At 37.5% G+C, this 9,637-nt stretch overlaps 1 protein-coding gene across 1 annotated transcript in view; it reads right to left on the bottom strand.

Moving 5' to 3' along the window:
- ACSS3 (acyl-CoA synthetase short-chain family member 3) overlaps positions 1-9,637 on the bottom strand; it is a gene marked incomplete at its 5' end in the record, with an annotated part of 89,887 nt that overhangs the window by 21,978 nt on the left and 58,272 nt on the right. The gene's annotated exons all lie outside the window — the stretch shown is intronic.

Below are 9,637 nucleotides of genomic sequence, written 5' to 3'. Positions count from 1 at the left end.
CCCATTTCACTTTCCTCTTTCTCTTAAGCAAGCTCAATTTCACATAACATTTTTATACTACAAGAGTTGTTATTGTAGAAGAAGAATAAAAACTATCAAGTCATATAACACAGAGCCTAAGTTTGGAAAAAAAGACAAGTTGCTCTTCTCTCTTTCCCTCTAAGAAAAAAATCCATAGAAGTTACTTTTAAATGCTGTTGTAACTCTGAGCCACATAGAACAAAGTGTAGGTGGTTGTAAATATTAGTAGAAACACAGTATGAGACTATTACTTTAAAAACATGGCCTTATTCTGGAGATGGCATTCTGGAGATGTCCCGAGTCTCAGGTCACTTGGGCTGGGATTCATAGTCAAGTGTCAGCACAACAAAGCAGGTTTGTCTTCAACTCTGTATTTATATTTGATCAGTACGGTCAAAACTATTTTTAGTTCTCTTGCATTAGGAAATTACAGTTGTTTTTGCTGTGAATTTTCTCAGCTTCCTTAGCATTCAACTGCCACCTCAGAAGTTGTTAAATGACTACTCAAGTGGTAAAAGAAGCAAGAACAAGAACAAAATCACAGAAACTTGTGATGGGTTTATGTTAGGTGTTAGTAAGCCGCTGAAAATTAGCATTAACATAGCATAGTTAAGCTAGGGCCTAACTCCAGCTGTGGGACACAGAATGAGAATTATCAACCCTCAATGCTAATACAGACAGGCTAAAAATTTTGCTTAGCTGTTTCCCCAACTTTCCCTGTTCCCTCTTCTACATAATGCACATTCCCCACATAATCGTGAATCCTGATCTTTTCTTCCAACAAGTAGAACACCCGAGCTACAATTACTGTGGTGACACAATATCAAAATGATCTAACATACTCCATCCATGATCACACTGAAAGTTGCAGGAAGAGAAACCCACAATTTATTCAACAGTTCAGGAGCCTCATTTTCTGCACAGTACCTACACTGAAGACTTTCTTCCTCTTTTCCTCAGAACAGAATGAAAAATGGTATTTTTCTTAGAGAACAGTGAATTGGAAAAGACAGTGGAAGGGACAGTTTCTTTTCTGACTGTGTTAGGAAGAAAAGAAGTAGCATCACGGAATTATATCTTGCTTTACGTATTGCATGGCAAGAGCTAAAAACCATGCTGTAACAGATCAGGTAAGAAGGGTATTCTCCTATCGCCCAAACATAGTAACTGGGTTTGCTACCGAGAGGTAGGGAACACAGCATCAGTGTTAACCTGATGTACCAGTAAGATTTGCATGAACTGGGAATTGACAAACATTTCTAATCAAGAGCTCTCAATCAAAAAACCCTGAGGGAAGAGGGAGAATCTGAAATTTCTGAAAATTCGTTTGGATTTGCTTGACTCTCTGATACATTGCTAATGAAAACAATATAAACTGGAAAGGAAACTTCATCATACTAATTAGTCTGTATTTATCCCTGCTTTTCAGCCAACAGCAAATAAAACTGAGTGAAAGTCCACTTATTCTAAACAAGAATCACAAGTTCTAAAACTTTGCAAATAGGTCTTTAGAATTGCTGCTTTTTCTTCTGTTGTCTTTTCAGTTACCAGTGGATATATCATTTTCATATTTATCCAGTGCTCTAATCTCTAAGCTGTACATTCAGTTCCCATGGGACAGTAAGACTTTTTAAATACATGAAAAAAAATGGGGGTTTGGTGCTTAGACCAGATATTAATTCAGACAGGGAATCCCAAAAGCATCTGCTCTTTGTGTTAGATTAACAGTTCCTGAATGCTAAAGATTCCCTTACAATGTAGAAGCACAAAGGAGTACTGTCAAATGATAGCATGAATCTTTGTGCTGTACATTTCTTGGGAAATTAATGCATATCTTCCAAACAAGATGCTGGATTGAAATATCAATTTCCCAAACCTATCAGAAAACAGCAACCCCTTTCTAGGACAGCATTTTTTATCAAAGAAAAAAACAGTCTGACTTGGAAGTGGAATTCAATTAAAAAATCCTGCTGACAAGAAGTCATCACTGACCAGAAGAACACAGAAAAATAAGTACTGATGAGAAATTTTCCTTACCAATTATGTGTAATACAAGTACTGTGTGGCCCTTTTATATATTTCCAGTAAGTAAAGTTGCTTAAGAGTCTTTGGTTTGAATTAAGGTTGGTTGCTTTACAATTCAAGTCAGGACCTATAGGCAGGTCACAAGACACAGGTCTGAAAGTTAAAACAGCAACAGTTTGAAGAAGGATAAAGCTTGTCAAATGAACATTGTATTCCACCTACACCTTACATCAGGTTTCTGAATCCACAAACACACATCCCTTACCTGACCCTCACTTGTTTATCGTTGCAGATTCTCTGAAATGAATACACAGCATCTCAAAAGATTCCCAATGCTGAAGTCTTTAGGGACTTGCATATTTTTAAGGTAAGGAACAGAACAGTAGATCTGTCTTCCAGTCAGTCCCTTCTGCAAATGTTTAGGCACTAACCTTCCACTCACTACGCTAGCCAGTTAGCTCGCCCTCCAGCTGTGTAAGGCTTTTCAGGGACAACTGGATCATAAAACCAACTTCCTTTTTGCATTACACCTTATAACGTGACAATGAAACAGCTATTTAGAAGAGCAATGTTTTACACCCGAAGAGCAATGTTTCACAACTAGTCTGGCAACTACTTTCAACATCTGCTCTGAGTTATAATGGAATGAATACATATACCTCTGAGAATAGTGAAAAACATCTCACTGAGACTTGGAAGAGAGAGTTAGTGAGAGATCATCTTAAAATCATAGCTGTTAAAGTGTCCCAAGCCCCTCCTTACACTTTTACTTTCAGGAGAAGGACTGATGTAAAGAAATAGCCCTCGAAATTCAAAGATGTGGCCTTCTTTGTTTTGTCCCACTCTACATGCAAGTGAAAGACATTATTTTAGCCATATTTCAATATTATTGAGCTATATTGGACAGTTAATAAATAGTCCAATACAGGCATTTTTGTTGCATTTGCACCTCTGGAAGCAATTCTTATGCCAGAGAAGGTGCTGCTGATGCAGAAGGAAAAAGTGCACTCTTCTGAGTAGCAAGGAGAGTCTGTAAGGCTACGCCTGACTTTATTCATCAGGAAGCTTCCACCTACCCGTCTGCCTGACTTGCAGAAGCTGTGCTCTGCCAAAAGATGCAGAGCAACAGCTAGTAAGTTCTGTGCTCAAAATTGCCTTGCTCATTCACAGTCAACAGTCAAGTTCAATCAAAATAAACAGTTTTGAAATAACTCACGACTTTAAAGATGCCCTGTACCACTTACATTCCTGATACATTATAATTTCTAGACAGTGTCTCATGTTCCTCAACATAATAGACTGTCACACTGCTGAAATACTCTATTTTCTGGTAGGAAGTACTTAGGGAAAATACGCTGCATTCTGACATTAATATTTGAGTTTGGGCTGCACTAAGTGAGTAATGTAAGGCTGTCTGCTTTGAATTTCTTAGGATGCAATGGATAGACACAAAGCATACTAAAGAGGTGGGAAGTTGTTATGTAGCACTAGAAAAAAGAGCAATTTTCTATGTTAACACAATAATGAATGCAATAAATATAATACACTAAATTCTCACCGTGGCAGTGCTGTTTTGAGCCATTTTCCTGGCAAAGCTGTCATTTTGGTTGAGGGGAATTAAAGGCATTACTACAGCACAAGACAGCACTGACAAAATGGAGAAGAGGGTCTATGGAAGGGAGAAAGCTTAGGCAGCAACTGATTACAAATCCATCCACATAGCAAGAATGAAGCTCTGAAGAGACTCCCTACACATGCTCCCTCCACACAGTGGTTATTTAATTATGCCAGAAAGGGTGGAATAAAAACTTCAATAAAGTAACAGCAACATGTTTTCTAGTATGGCAACAACTACTGGGCATCCAGGAACAAAAAAAACCACAGTACCAGATGAATTATAGCACTCAAAATCTGCATCACAGCATACCATACTGCTTCCTTATAATAAAACCAAATCTAACACATCACAGAAATAATATGTACTGGGAGTGTCCTGAAGATTCAGGGGCCAGATCATCAAATATTCATACAGCATATGACTGTGCAGAGCAAGGAAGCCAGTTTCCCAGTCAGTTCTTCATCGCTAAAACCCAAGCAAGTTTCTAAGTCTCTGACTGCACTAGCAGTAGGTGGCCTCACTCACAACTTGTAATTTAGCACTGTTAACCCTGACAAATTTTGTCTAGATAGCCATGCTGCAGGCTAGTAGCTCAAGCACCACTTTAGTCTTATGCTACTGGTGTTGGAAGATAGTTTCACATAATTGTACAGTACAGCTCAGCCATGACTTCAGCAAGGACTCAAAAATGTCCACTGTATAATTCTGCCGTGAAGTTTTCTTCATCTCTTCCCTGGAAGAGATCTATGTTCTCTGCTCAGCTCCAGGTTGGTGCATGAGACATGATGAAGTATTAATGTGTAGAAAGACCAACTACACCTGGCTAGTGCTGAGTATTTAACTACAAACAGTCTGATGCTAATTGTCCATCAACACTAAAACAAGGAGATGACACCTGGCCACTATTAACCCAGGACACTAAAGAGCAGAGGAGAACAGGTTGGATAATCCCAACGCAATGTGATGGGTGATGCTGGGCTGTCAGCTTGCAGACTGCCACAAAAGTCCACAGTATAGCTGCACCCACATTGTTAGTATATGTTGATATGCCATGATTTTTACCACCTTCTAAGGGTAAAGGCTAGTGAAAATTACTGTTCAGATCTATGATAATTATATCATGAGCTTCCCCATCCATTTTACTAATTTCTTCTTCATTTTGCTTAAGCCTGTCATCAAATGAAGTAAAATTTAATGACAGAGCTTATATTTACTGAAATTCTCATCTTCTAATATATTTAGCAGGGTACTGCAGCAAATTATAACAGAAAAGTGAGAGGAGCCACAAGGAGACAAAATGACTGAAAAATCTGGAGAACTCTAAATTCTTAAGGATTCCCTGATTCAGTTTTACCAACTGCCAGAAAGCAAGTCTGAAATTAAATCCAATTCACACATTATGTACAATTAGGTTAGATTAAAGACAATCTGTCATCCTAAACTGTGAAAGGCTTTGCTGCCTAATAGTGAAACTTCAAAAACTCTTTCACGCATCATTTGGCATTTCATTTCACCCCTTATTTCTGAGGAGTATGACAGATGCAGCAGAAAAATTCTTGAACAGTGATGGTAATTATTTATTTTTCCTCCATCTGACTGCATTCTTAACCTATTCCCCCTGTGAATTAAGCACATGCAGCATCAACACAATAAACACCAGGTGCATACAGAATGCCAAAATATGGTAAGTGAGTAGCAGGGGTCTATCCTAGTGAAACCCCCAAGAAGTATCAAATTTTAGGTGGGGTATGCAAGTTGAGTGATTTGTAATAAAGATTTTCATACTTGTCTTACAAGGAGTTTTTCAACTCCTTACAAACTTCAGTAAGGCTAGGGTAAAGAATATGCAGTAAACCAACTGGAAAGAATTTCAGTTAAGACTTTCTTCCTCAAATATTATTTAGAGAGACTATCACATCTAAAGCATGACAGCATGACCTTGTCCATCAGGCTGCTTACAATTTAGATTACATTCATTTGGCAGAAGATCAGAACAATTTGCTACCTTGAGGTGGGATGGCTGCAAAACATGTTCATTGACCCCACTAGTACTCTACAAAACAGTGTAAAACCTCTACAAGTTAACTGTAAGCCTCATGGAAAAACAACAGTGTTTTTCTCCTATTCTTCACATTCAAGTGAAATTAAATTTGCCCCGTCTCACTTGGTTAAATTGTATACAGAGCCTTAAAAAACCTCTGCTTAACTGCTTAATTTTCTCTACTCTGAAACTGTAATGTAGAAACTTCACTCAGAAAACATGGAAAAGAGATATAAAAAGGAGAAGCAATTCATTTTTTAAAGGGTGACTAAGGAAACCAGAAGGATCTGTTAATTAAACAGACTCTCGAGTACAGCTGTATTTGTACAATAGGACCAGTGCATTGCACAAAAATTTGCTTTTTCTCTGGTTATGACTACTTGCTGTTCAGTATTCACTTCCACTTGAAGTTCTCCTTATTCTCTATATTCTTTATTGTACGGTAGCACCAAGGGTGCTCAATTAACAGGGCCATACACTACAGACACCACAGAAAGTGGTTATTGTCTGAAAGACAGCACAGACAGTAGCTAAAAGGGACAATAATGTGACAGTCATATTCATTTTCATTATCCATTATATGAAGAAGGATGATTTTGTAATTAAAATGCACAACTGGACACTGCACAGTTGACTTGAGCTAAGTTAAATGCACATCAGTGAAGATAAAAAAAAAAGTGTGGTCTCATTATCCTTCTACGCCTTGGCTGTATATTCCCATCTTCCTTTTTCCTCCATTTTTACATGGAATTGGATTGAACTGATTCAGGTTTAAAAAAAAAAAACAACAAAACATATTATTCTTTCTTTCAGCCAGGTTAGTTTTTGCCTAAATCAGTGCTCTGATTCTGCTTGCCATGTGGCCACACGCATGGTAGGACGGGTACAAAGGCAGTGCCAGAGCTGAAGGAGGGAAGCTCCACTCGCTCTTTCACTGGTGGTTTGCACTGACATAAGCTTAGACCGTTCACAAATCACACACCCAGTTACACACTGCCACTGCTGAGCTATTTATCTCAGTATGTTTCATTTAAAACAGGAATAATATCACAAGTATTTCCTCCCCCACAATCAATTTGTCCATTTAGTCTTAATTCACAGTTTAGGATATCACTTTACATTTTAATGTCAAATGCAACACAGGTACACATTTAAGTGCTTTCATAAGCAAGGCCATTTTTCTGAAACCAAGTTTCAGTGACAAATAGCTTTCTGAAAGCTCATCTGTGTAGTTACTCTATTAGTTTAACTTTATATCAGATCCTATCCTGCAGTGATATTGATGAATGCCTCCCACCTCAGCTGGGACGCTATTTCCAATCGTTAAAAGGAAATACTGCATTAGATTCAGTGCTGCACTAATTGAAGTATATTCACATTTAAATAAATGGGCAAGCATTCCCATATTATTATGCACATATACAGCACTGAGAATGACAGTTTCAAGCTTGTTTGCACAATCTAGGAATTATGATGTTAGTATTAACCTGGCTGTGGAGCCATATTAATACATGTATAACAACAGCTGTGTACAGCTAGCCAGAAGCAGAGTGTTTCCCTCATTTCTTGTGAATGTACAGAAGCACAGGAAAAAAAAAAATCACAAAATAAGCTAAAGGTATTTGAAAATCTGAAGCCTGTTTCTCAAAATAAAATCCATTTTGTTTATAAAGGACTATATTTTCTGAAAGTAGCGGAGTTTCCATGTGTATTCTTAGAATTTAACATCAGAAGAGAAATCAGCAATTCTTTAATATTTTCTAAATGCTTCAAAGCACTTGTAGTCATAATGCTTCTATTACCATGAATACATATTACACTTGTGAAGGCCAAATACTTCTTGTATAACCGTTCCATTGCTATATTCAATCCACTCATTTGAAAACAAAATAAACCCCCAAAACCATTAAAATTCCCTCAAGGCTTGCCTTCACAGTCCTATCCAAACACAGACCATATTTACAAACTGTGCTGTTTGTGCTATCATACATATACATAAGGCCTCTGAAGATTTCAAAGCACATCCAAATAAAATCTCCAGAATAAATGTACAAAATGTAATGTAAAGAAGCTCTAACGAGCTTAGTTAAAGGTTGGTGGGCCATGACAAGTATTACAACCAAAGAAGGAAATAAGTTCAGTTACCATGAACCGGCAAGCTAGTCATAAAGCACCAGAAGTTTATACATTAATTTTGTAAGTACATCAGGCCCTTTTGCCTCCAAACGGTAATTTATAATATACATCTTGTAAGTTGCCTATAGCAAAATGACAGCCAAGATAATCAGAGGAGAATAGAAAGCTTTTTGGTCATATTTTGAAGATGTCAGATGGCATGTTTAAAGATGCGTTAAGTTGGGCAATGCACTGAATTATAATATATTTTCAGACTAAAGCTGAATTTCACATTTTTATTTTCCTTGTACTGTAACATCATAACTGATACAGGAAGAAATGCTAAGAGATAAATGGAAATTATAAAAAGTAATTACACATCTCAGTGCTAACCGTTTACTGTTTAATCATTCTGGGGAATCTTAATATATTGTATGCATAGTAATACTGCCAAGATGGAAAAGACAGATAAAATTACTACTATGCAATTTCAATATTTTTTCCTGTATCAGAGTCTAACATCTTAGAAACTCCTGTTCTTTCTCTTTCTACCTTCACTGGGCAGCCTTAGATCCTGCAAAGGACCGTTCCTTCCATGCACTAGATCCATGCAGCTTACTACTAGCTTTCCTGTTCTTAAATCATCAGGAAATTCATCTACTCTACACTAATAAGGACTTTATTCTCTGAGCAACAGAAAAAGCAGTTGCCATGTGACAAGAATGAGATCAGCAACCTGTAACATCTTCACACATATACATACTGGAGGTGCTGTCACAGCTTGGCTACTTCAGGTAGATGAGACTGCATTATTCTTATTTAGCATATCCACTCCTAAAAGTGTCCCCTCTTCTTCATTTGCCTATTCAGTGCATACTAAACATTGTTCATGGCTAAGCTGCGTAGCTTCAGGCTGCTTTACAGTTTTTTGGGTTTTTTTTTTCAGTCATCTAAACCACATCAGTGAAATTCTAAAAAGGAGGAAAACATTTATAATACTTCATTCATATTAATGCATGTCCCTGGCTGCATGTGGAAAGACAATCAGAAAAGATTAAGATTAATAAGCACTGAGAAACTGAAGTCAAATGGGAACAGAGAAGCTTAATACACACTTTCTATCAATTCTAAGTTAGAAAATGTCAGTGCAAATGAGACAGAGTGGTAATGGCACAGCTGATACTGAATTTGTATCAAGACAAGAGGTGCTGACCAGTGGGAAGAAAAGAGTATAGCCAGGAGGCAAAGAGAACCTTCCCAAGAAGGAGAAAAGAACAGAGGTGCATCCTTTTTTTTACCAGAAGGACCTAGTGTGCTTACTGACTTAACCATGCCCAAACTGTAATCAATTCCATAAATAAAAGCAAAAGGGATCCATCTTTTTGTCAAGCCACAACACCTCTGATGCAGTATCATCTTTGCAACATGGTGCATTTCCCAAAATGCATGGGAGAACTGAATGCCATGTGAAATGCACATCTGAAATAACCCTCAAAAGAGGAACATTTTGGGAGGAGAAAACACACTTCATGAAATGAGGGAGACAGTGAACAGCACTGAAGACCACAATAAACCTATGCAGCTGTAATGATTCATTCAAAGTAAAAACACCTTGGAGAACATGTATATAATCCAGACATACATTCTTTCATGTCCAACACACACATAAGCAGTACATAGTAATAAACAAGACATTTCTGTAAAAAATACTTCCTAGCTAAGCAAATACAGCCTAAATTTCTGAAGGAGAATGCTTGTCATATGGATTCCACAGAGAAAACTCATGAAAATTCAAGACTGGAAAGGTGAGTATAGAT

This window comes from Haliaeetus leucocephalus, unplaced genomic scaffold, assembly GCF_000737465.1.
Source record: "Haliaeetus leucocephalus isolate CR32 unplaced genomic scaffold, Haliaeetus_leucocephalus-4.0 Scaffold151, whole genome shotgun sequence".
Classification (NCBI taxonomy): domain Eukaryota; kingdom Metazoa; phylum Chordata; class Aves; order Accipitriformes; family Accipitridae; genus Haliaeetus; species Haliaeetus leucocephalus.
This window is presented reverse-complemented; position numbering and strand designations above follow the sequence as displayed.